General features: G+C 43.1%; 1 pseudogene; it reads left to right on the top strand.

The window, feature by feature from the left end:
- The first annotated feature begins 4693 nt into the window (after nt 1-4693).
- Nucleotides 4694-8865, top strand: LOC123491018 (annotated as a pseudogene).
- Nucleotides 8866-10194: the final 1329 nt, after the last annotated feature.

Here is a 10194-nt window from a genome sequence, read left to right as displayed (position 1 = left end):
GCCACCCTTTGCCTTTGACGACAGCTTTGCACACTCTTGGCATTCTCTCAACCAGCTTCACCTGAATTTTCCAACAGTCTTGAAAGAGTTCCCACATATGCTGAGCACTTGTTGGCTGCTTTTCCTTCACTCTGCGGTCCGACTCATCCCAAACCATCTCAAAGCTGCTCTTCCTCCCGGGAAATGACTGCACCTTTCCAGTCCGCCTCCCAGAGTGCAAAGAGCCTTGGCGTGACCCTGGACAACACCCTGCCGTTCTCCGCTAATCATCAAGGCGGTGACCCGATCCTGTAGGTTCATGCACAACATTGGGAGAGTACGATCCCGCCTTACACAAGAAGCGGCACTTAGGTCCTAATCCAGGCACATGTCATCTCGTCTGGATTACTGCAACTCGCTGTTGGCTGGGCTCCTGCCTGTGCCATTAACTTCCCCCTACAACTCATCCAGAATGCCGCAGCCCGTCGGTGTTCAACCTTCCAAGTTATCCACGTCACCCCGCGTCTCCGCACATTCCACTGGCTTCCAGTTGGAAGCTTTGCATCTGCTATAAGACCAGTGGCGCTTGCTTACAGAGCTGTGGAGGGGAACCACCTCCGTAACCAGGCTCTGATCAGTCCCTACACCCAAACGAGGGCATTGCGTTCATCCACCTCCTGGCCTGCTGGCCCCTACCTCCTCTAAGCGGAGACAGTTCCCACTCAGCCCAGTCAAAACTGTTCGCTGCTCTGGCACCCCAATGGTGGAACAAGCTCCCCACGATGCCAGGACAGCGGAGTCACTCACCACCTTCCGGAGACACTTGAAACCCCACCTCTTTAAGGACTACTGAGATAGGATAAAGTAACCCCCCCTTACCCCCCCAATTTTTTAAAAATAATAATAATAATAATAATAATAGCATAATAATAATAATAATAATAATAATACAATAAAAATAAAAAATTGAAAAAAAATAAATATATATATATCAATGGGGAGAACAAGTATTTGATACACTGCCGATTTTGCAGGGTTTCCTATTTACAAAGCATGTAGAGGTCTGTAATTTTTAGCATAGGTACACTTCAACTGTGAGAGACGGAATCTAAAACAAAAATCCAGAAAATCACATTGTGTGATTTTTAAGTAATTAATTTGCATTTATTGCATGACATAAGTATTTGATACATCAGAAAAAGCAGAACTTAATATTTGGTACAGAAACCTTTGTTTGCGATTACAGAGATCATTTCGTTCCTGTAGGTCTTGACCAGGTTTGCACACACTGCAGCAGGGATTTTGGCCCACTCCTCCATACAGACCTTCTCCAGATCCTTCAGGTTTCGGGGCTGTCGCTGGGCAATCTGGACTTTCAGCTCCCCTCCAAATATTTTCTATTGGGTTCAGGTCTGGAGACATCGGCTAGGCCACCCAGGACCTTGAGATGCTTCTTACGGAGCCATCCTTAGTTGCCCTGGCTGTGTTTTCGGGTCGTTGTCATGTGGAAGACCCAGCCACGACCCATCTTCAATGCTCTTACTGAGGGAAGGAGGTTGTTGGCCAAGAACTCACGATACATGGCCCTTCCATCCTCCCTCAATACGGTGCAGTCGTCCACCTCCCCTTTGCAGAAAAGCATCCCCAAAGAATGATTTTTCCACCTCCATGCTTCACGGTTGGGATGGTGTTCTTGGGGTTGTTACTCATCCTTCTTGCCTTCCTCCAAACAACGAGAAAGTGGAGTTTAGACCAAAAAGCTCTATTTTTTGTCTCATCAGACCACATGACCTTCTCCCATTCCTCCTCTGGATCATCCAGATGGTCATTGGGAAAATTTCAGACGGGCCTGGACATCGCTGGCTTGAGCAGGGGACCTTGCGTGCGCTGCAGGATTTTAATCCATGACGCATTAGTGTGTTGACTAATGGTTTCTTTGAGACTGTGGTCCCAGCTCTCTTCAAGGTCATTGACCAGGTCCTGCCGTGTAGTTCTGGGCTGATCCCTCCCACCTTCCTCATGATCATTGATGCCCCACGAGGTGAGATCTTGCATGGAGCCCCAGACCGAGGGGTGATTGACCATCATCTTGAACTTCTTCCATTTTTGTCTAATAATTGCGCCAACAGTTGTTGCGCCCCATCCCCAAAGCCCTGCTTGTCTATTGTCCTGCCAGCCCATCCCAGCCTTGTGCAGGTCTACAATTTACAACCCTGATGTCCTTACACAGCGCTCTGGTCTTGGCCATTGTGGAGAGGTTGGAGTCTGTTTGATTGAGTGTGTGGACAGGTGTCTTTTATACAGGTAACGAGTTCAAACAGGTGCAGTTAATACAGGTAATGAGTGGAGAACAGGAGGGCTTCTTAAAGAAAAACTAACAGGTCTCTGAGAGCCGGAATTTTACTGGTTGGTAGGTGATCAAATACTTCATGTCATGCAATAAATTGCAAATTAATTACTTAAAAATCATACAATGTGATTTTCTACTGGATTTTGTTTTAGATTCCGTCTCTCACAGTTGAAGTGTACCTTTGAAAAAATTACAGACCTCTACATGCTTTGTAGGTAGGGAAAACCTGCAAAATCGGCAGTGTATCAAATACTTGTTCTCCCCACTTTATTGGGTTAAAGTGGTTTATCCCACTGGCTATTAGTGAATGCACCAATTTGTAAGTCGCCTGGGATAAGAGCGTCTGCTAAATGACGTAAATGTAAATGTAAATGTAATTTGGTTGACGTCGGGGGATTGTGGAGGCCAGGTCATCTGATACAGCACTCCTTCTCTCTCCTTCTTGGTAAAATAGCCCTTTCACAGCCTGGAGGTGTGTTGGGTCATTGTCTTGTTGAAAAACAAATGATAGTCCCACTAAGCCCAAACCAGATGGGATGGCGTATCGCTACAGAAATGCTGTGGTAGTCGTGCTGGTTAAAGTGTGCCTTGAATTCTAAATAAATCACAGACAGTGTCAAACCAGCAAAGCACCCCCACACCATAACACCTCCTCTTCCATGCTTTATGTGGTGGAAATACACATGCGGAGATCATCCGTTCACCCACAACGCATCTCACAAAAGTACACGGTGTGTTCAAATGTACTGTATGTACTGTATGTATGTGTATATGTTATGTGTATGTATGTATATGTATGTAATGTGTATGTGTATGTATGTATATGTGTGTGTATATATATATATATATATATATATATATATATATATATATATATATATTTTACAGAAAACAAAACATACTGGGGGATTGGAAGTGAATGCAGACAATTACATTGATGGAAGTTACAATCTATCACAACATTAAAGCTGATCCCCCACAAAAAAGTAAAACAAATTCAATAAATAAAAAAGACACGTGCGTGTTTGGAATCAAAAATCTCCAATTTTGACTCCCAGACCAAAGGACAGATTTCCACCAGTCTAATATCCATTGCTCATGTTTCATGGCCCAAGCAAGTCTCTTCTTCTTATTGGTGTCCTTTAGTAGTGGTTTCTTTGCAGCAATTTGACCATGAAGGCCTTATTCACACAGTCTCCTCTGAACAGTTGATGTTGAGTTGTGTCTGTTACTTGAGCTCTGTGAAGCATTTATTTAGGCTGCAATTTCTGAGGCTGGTAGTTCTAATGAACTTATCCTCTGCAGCAGAGGTAACTCTGGGTCTTCCATTCCTTTGGCGGTCCTCATGAGAGAGCCAGTTGGTTCATCATAGCACTTGATGGTTTTTGCGAATGCACTTGAAGAAACTTGAAAAGTTCTTGACATTTTCCGTACTGACTGACCTTCATGTCTTAAAGTAATGATGGACTGTAATTTCTCTTTGCTTATTTGAGCTGTTCTTGACATAATATGAACTTGGTCTTTACCAAATACCGGGCTATCTTCTGCATTCCAGGTGACTACCTCCTTGAAGCTGGTTGAGAAGGAATGCCAAGAGTGTGCAAAGCTGTCATCAAGGCAAAGGGTGGCTATTTGAAGAATCTCAAATATAAAATATATTTTGATTTGTTTAACACTTTTTTTGGTTACTATATGTGAATTCCATATGTTTTATTTCATAGTTTTGATGTCTCTACCATTATTCTACAATGTAGAAAATAGTAAAAAATTAAGAAAAACCCTTGAATGAGTAGGTGTTCTAAAACTGTTGTCTGTTAGTGTACATCAGTATACATTATGCCTATGACTTATTTAGGTAAGATAGGTATTGTGCTGTAAGGTTTCTATTACAATTTTGCTGTTTGTTGAGTAATTTGAGATGGAAGGGAGTTCCCATCTATATAATACTGTGCGTTGCCTTGAATTAATTATGATTTGGGGACTTTGAAGGGACACCTGGGTATGTCTGGTGGGTAAGTTTGTCTGCAGAGCTTCTTCACCACATTATATTCTCACTAAAACCAAATATTGATGCAGTCAATCCTCTCCTCTACTTTAATTAAGAGAGACTGACAATTTGATATTGAGACAAAATGCATTTGGCCTTTAATCTTTTTAAATCGATTAAATTAAGGGGAATTTTTGTTATTTTTATTCTCTCCATAGCTTTTACATTTCTAATTGAAAGAGGGAGCAGCCTCACACACAGAAACAGAAAAATAGGCCCCTGCCATATGGGCTGTTCTAGCTTGGACAAGGCTACTTAATGTAAGTAGATATTTTTCACTGTTCACTTTATCTCTTACATGTTGTCTTTTTTCCTAGGTTTGGTAGGAAGATCATGCTCCTGGTGTCCTATATATCTGGCATGCTGTTTGGTATTGCCAGTGCTTTCTCCACCTCCTTCATCATGTTTGCTGTGCTCAGGTTCTTCAACTGTCGGCATCACTGGCATCGTCATCGTCTCATCAGTACTCAGTGATTATACACACACACTTGCACACACCCAAGCACACACACACACACACTCAAATATGAAGCCCACCTACCACTAGACGAATACAGACAACCAAAAGCGGTGTCCCAAAGACTATCCTTGTCTCATCTGGTGTTGCTTTGTTGCCCTCAGGTGTGGAGTGGGTGGACATTGAGCACAGAAAATTAGTGGGAGTGATTGACAGCCTGTCCTGGACGTTTGGTAACTCCAGATTCCAGCCATAGCCTCATTGTGTGAACGACTGGAGACAGCTGACCATAGTGGTCACCTCACCTCATCGCCCTGGCCATACTCACATGGAGGTCAGAGGGAGGGAGTGGACTGACAAACAAATGAATGGACAGTTAACAGTTGCTGCTTGATATTGTGAATAACATCTTTACCTCCTCCAATAGGTGGATTCCTGAGTCTGCAAGGTGGCTCATAGCCAATGGGAAGTTTGAGAAAGCAAACTTTTATTGCTTTTGTAAAATGTGCCCAGATGAACCAGAAGGAGGAGTTTGCATCCAAAATTACACCAGAGGTAAGGGAATGCCAGGATAGATAAGTTTAAGCAATATGGTTCTTCTGATTCTTTCACCTTTCCTTCTAGCCTGGTTACAGATCTGTTTGTGCTCAAATCAAATCAAATGTTATTTGTCACATGCTCTGAGTACACCAGGTGTAGATTTTACCGTGAAAGGCTTACGCACAAGCACTTTCCAACAATGCTGAGTTAAAAAAATAGTATGAAAATTAGCAAATAAAAAATTGGAAATATTAACACAATAAAATCATAACAAAGCTACAGTATAACAGGGATACCGAGTCAATTGTGCTGGGGGTACGAGGTTAGTTGAGGTGATTGAGGTAATATGTACATGTATGTAGGGGGTAAAGTGAGGCAATCAGGATGAAATATCTACAGAGTAGAAGCAGCGTGTGTTGAAGAGTGAAAGATTGCCAAAGAGTGCGAAAGAGTGTGTGTGTGTGTGGCGTCAATATGGATGTGTGTGTGTGTGTTTTTGTGTGTGTGAGCGTATGTAGTGTGTGTGTGTGTGTTGGAGTGTCAGTAATATGTGGGTTGAGTCCAGTGATTGTGCATAGAGCCAGTGCGAGAGAGTCATGCAACAAAAAAAAGGGGTCAATGCAAATAGTCCGGGTAGCCATTTGATTAACTTTTCAGCAGTCTTAATGGCTTGGGAGTAGAAGCTGTTCAGGAGCCTTTTGGTCCCAGACTTGGTGCTCTGGTACCACTTGCAATGTGGTAGCAGAGAGAACAGTCTAAGACTTGGGTGGAGTCGTTGACAATTTTTAGGGCCTTCCTCTGACACTGCCTGGTACAGAGGTCCTGGATGGCAGGGAGCTCGGTCCCAGTGATGTACTGGGTCATACGCAATACTACCCTCTGTAGCGCCCTTGCTTTGGTCGGATGCCAAGCAGTTGCCATACCAAGTGGTGATGCAGCCAGTCAAGATGCTCTGTATGATGCAGCTGTAGAACATTTTGAGGATCGAGGGCCCATGCCACAATCTTCTCAGCCTCCTGAAGGGGAAGAGGTATTGTCGTACCCTCTTCACGATTGTGTTGGGTGTTTGGATCATGATAGGTCCTTAGTGATGGGACACTTTGAGAACTTGAAGCTCTTGACCCGTCCAGTACAGCCCCGGTCGATGTGGATGGGGCGTGCTCGCCCTCCGTTTTCCTGCATTCACGATCAGCTCCTTTGTCTTGCTGACGTTGGAAGGGAGATGTTGATGTCCTGGCACCACTATAGCCAGGTCTCGACCTCCTCCTATTAGCTATCTCATTGTCGTCGGTGATCAGGCCTACCACCGGTGTGTCATTTTGCAAACTTAATGATGGTGTTGGGAGTCATGCGCGGCCACTCAGTCGTAGGTGAACATGGAGTATAGGAGGGGACTGGATTCACGCACCCTTGAGGGGCCTTGTGTTGAGGGTCAAAGGCGTGTGGATGTGTTGTTGTCTACCATCACAGGGGGCAGCCTGTCAGGAAGTCCAAGATCCAGTTGCAGAGGGAGGTGTTTTAATCCCAGGGTCCTTAGTTTAGTGGATGATCTTGGGAGACTATGGTGTTGAACGGTGAGCTGTGAGTCAATGAACAGCATCTCACGTTAGGTGTTCCTGCCCAGGTGGAAAGGGCAGTGTGGAGGCAATAGAGATTGTGTAATCTGTGATCTGTTGGGATGGTATGCATTGGAGTGGGTCCAGTGTGTATGGGATGATGGTGTTGATGTGAGCCATAACCCTTCCTTTCAAAGCATTTCATGGCTACAGATGTGAGTGCTACGGAGATGATAAGTAATTTAGACAGGTTACTTTGGCCTTCTTGGGCACAGGGACTGTCTTGCTAACTCCTATGGTCAGAGTTGGCAAGACAGCACAATCAGATCTAGGACCTGGGTTGACTTTCCTCTGAAAGCCTGGGTGGGATTTTTTCCCATATTGCTTATATATATAATATCTTTTCATATCTACAGGAGTGTCGAGGAGATAAGTCTACGGGGTTGATTTGGGATTCAGCAACTGATCCGCCTCTGTTCTTCTCGCCACCAGACTCTGTCCAGTATCATTGTGACAGAGAGAAAAGACAGAACCTACTCCTACCTTGACCTGGTCAGAACCCCAAAGATGAGGAGACTGGCTCTACTCACAGGCATAGTATGGTGAGTATCCCCGGTCTCATGATATCTGATACAAGTTGCTTTAGTAAATGCATGTTCATCATGTCTAGCTATACATAATAATGTAAGAATAATGTAGAAATGTATTGATGCTATCAAGTTGGGTAACATTTCATTTGAATGTTCTGATCTAATGTCCACATAAGATAATATCATGAAATGTAATTTCAACATTAAATTAGACTTTTAGCTCACCTCAAACTATGTCAAAACACATTACATCAGTCTACACAGTTTAACAACACCAACAATGCCAACCTGATTTCTCATCCCAAAGGTATGGTGAAAGCTGGCAACATATTATCGGCATTAGCTTCAACATCACTGGATTTGGGCTCAACATATATCTAACCCAGTTCGTATATGGTGCCATAGAGCTGCCAGCCAAACTAGCAGTGTACTACCTTCTGGATAAGGTGGGCAGGAAAACACTGAAGTAGGATTCTGCATAGAGTACGGGAATCTGTCTCTTACACATTTTCCTACCCAGAGGTGAGTGCTTTTTGTTTTCATCAGGGAGGCGGGGCAATTCCAGTCCAGGAGACATCATCTTATAATGTATAGGAGTTGTCATCTAATACGGAGTTGGAATAAACCCTGGCGAGTACTAGATGATAAACTCTGCAGGAGTTATCACATCTCTACAGGAGTTATTATCACATCTCTACAGGAGTTATCACATCTCTACACGAGTTATCACATCACTACAGGAGTTATTATCACATCTCTACAGGAGTTATCACATCACTACAGGAGTTATTATCACATCTCTACAGGAGTTATCACATCACTACAGGAGTTATTATCACATCTCTACAGGAGTTGTCATCTAGTTCTGCTGGGGTGTGTTCCAGTCTGTTTCAGTTATTCATGAACTCATCCTAAATATTTAAATATGGTGGGTAACTTTGACTTAAAGGAAAGGTCATGTCGTTCCTCTCCTCCCTTTCAGACATGTCTGTTTTAAGGACGTGGGGTGGCGGTGCTGGGGAAGGGTTGCTCGGGCAGCATCCTTCACAACCATCGTGTTAACAGCTCTGAGCTGTTGCATCCCTACTGTGGTCAGTAAATCACACCTCTGTCCCCGATTTAAAGTGTAACTAAAGACAGGTCAAAATGTGTGTTCTGTATCTTTCTCTCTCTGTCTCTCAGGCAGAACGGGCATGGGCTACAACTCGTCCATGGGTCGTCTGGGGAGTGTCTCTCGACCCCCTCTCATCCTGCTGCGGATGAGGTGTGGAGGGGACCTTCCCCAGGTCCTTCTCTGCTCCATAGCCCTGCTGGCATCTAGCCTCAGTGGCCAGGATGCTGCCTGAGATACCCGGGGCGCTGTCTACGAGACCATTCAGGACATTGAGGACGGGCAGACGGGGGTACGATATAGCCTCTGTGATAGGACACTTAGGTTGGGATTCAATCCAATGTCGTTAAAAGAGCAGTGCACTAGACAGATGACAATTAACTGTAAGTCGCTCTGGATAAGAGCGTCTAATAAATGACTAAAATGTAAATGTAAATGTAATGCGCCTATTAAAGGCGAAATATGCAGAAATCGCTCCGCCATTGCCTAGTTGCTAAAATTCTAAAATGCTAGCCTATAAACCTAGCAAACCACAATTTCTCAAGCAAGCATTTTGGGTGTAATCTGCAAATTCTTTGCAAACATGGTTATTGATGATTATGAATATCATAGTAAGTGTTTATCAATGATTATGTGTTTATTTCTTTTTTTAATGTACCATTCTAGGAAGAGTTTGGCTGGATCCCAAGTTGTGGAAACAACAGAAATCCCTCTAAAATCAAAGGCCAACAATGAGATGGAAAATTGATACTAAGACAGTCTTTCTGTATATATTTTTATATGCCAAATATGTGCACCAACAACAATTTTTTCAAGTTCCACATCAAAACAACATTCAAACCTAAGACTATAATTTGTATATGAGGAATAAAATATGCTTCTCTTGTATCTCGTTTCTCTTTTTTAGTCATTTAGCAGACACTCTTATCCAGAGTTTACTTACAATTAGGGAGTGCACATACATTTTTTCATACGGCCAATTCCCATGTAGCTCAGTTGGTAGAGCATTGTGTTTGTAACGTCAGGGTTGTGGGTTCGATTCCCATGGGCGGCCAGTATGAAAAAATGTATGCACTCCCCCTAACTCTAAGTCGCTCTGGATAAGAGTGTCTGCTAAATTACAAAAATGTAAATCTTATAGGACAAGAGAAACGAGATACAAAGAGAAGCATATTTATTCCTCATATACAAATTATAATTTTCTTCACTCAATTGCAATACTATATTATCTTATTTAGAAACATACCTTTTGCTTCATATCAACGAGGAACAAAATATTTCTTTGATAATGTATCATGCAATCTTATGCATTCTTCTCACCATAACCATTGGCAAATACATGCAATCAATCTTTAATATTGATATGAGCCTGATGTTAAAGATATATTTTATAACTCAGTGTGCTTAGTAGGTTGCAAAAGTGATTTAAATAATATTTTTTGTTAGTTTTTTTACCCTTTTTCTCCTCTAATTTCAATTACGCATCTTGTCTCATCGCTGCAACTCCCCAACAGGCTCAGGAGAGGCGGCCGAGGCGCGTCCGGGCCATGACCCGCCAAAACCG

The sequence above is a fragment of the Coregonus clupeaformis genome, unplaced genomic scaffold (assembly GCF_020615455.1).
Source record: "Coregonus clupeaformis isolate EN_2021a unplaced genomic scaffold, ASM2061545v1 scaf6599, whole genome shotgun sequence".
NCBI lineage: Eukaryota > Metazoa > Chordata > Actinopteri > Salmoniformes > Salmonidae > Coregonus > Coregonus clupeaformis.
Note: the sequence above shows the minus strand (reverse complement) of the source record. Positions and strands in the feature narration are given on the sequence as shown.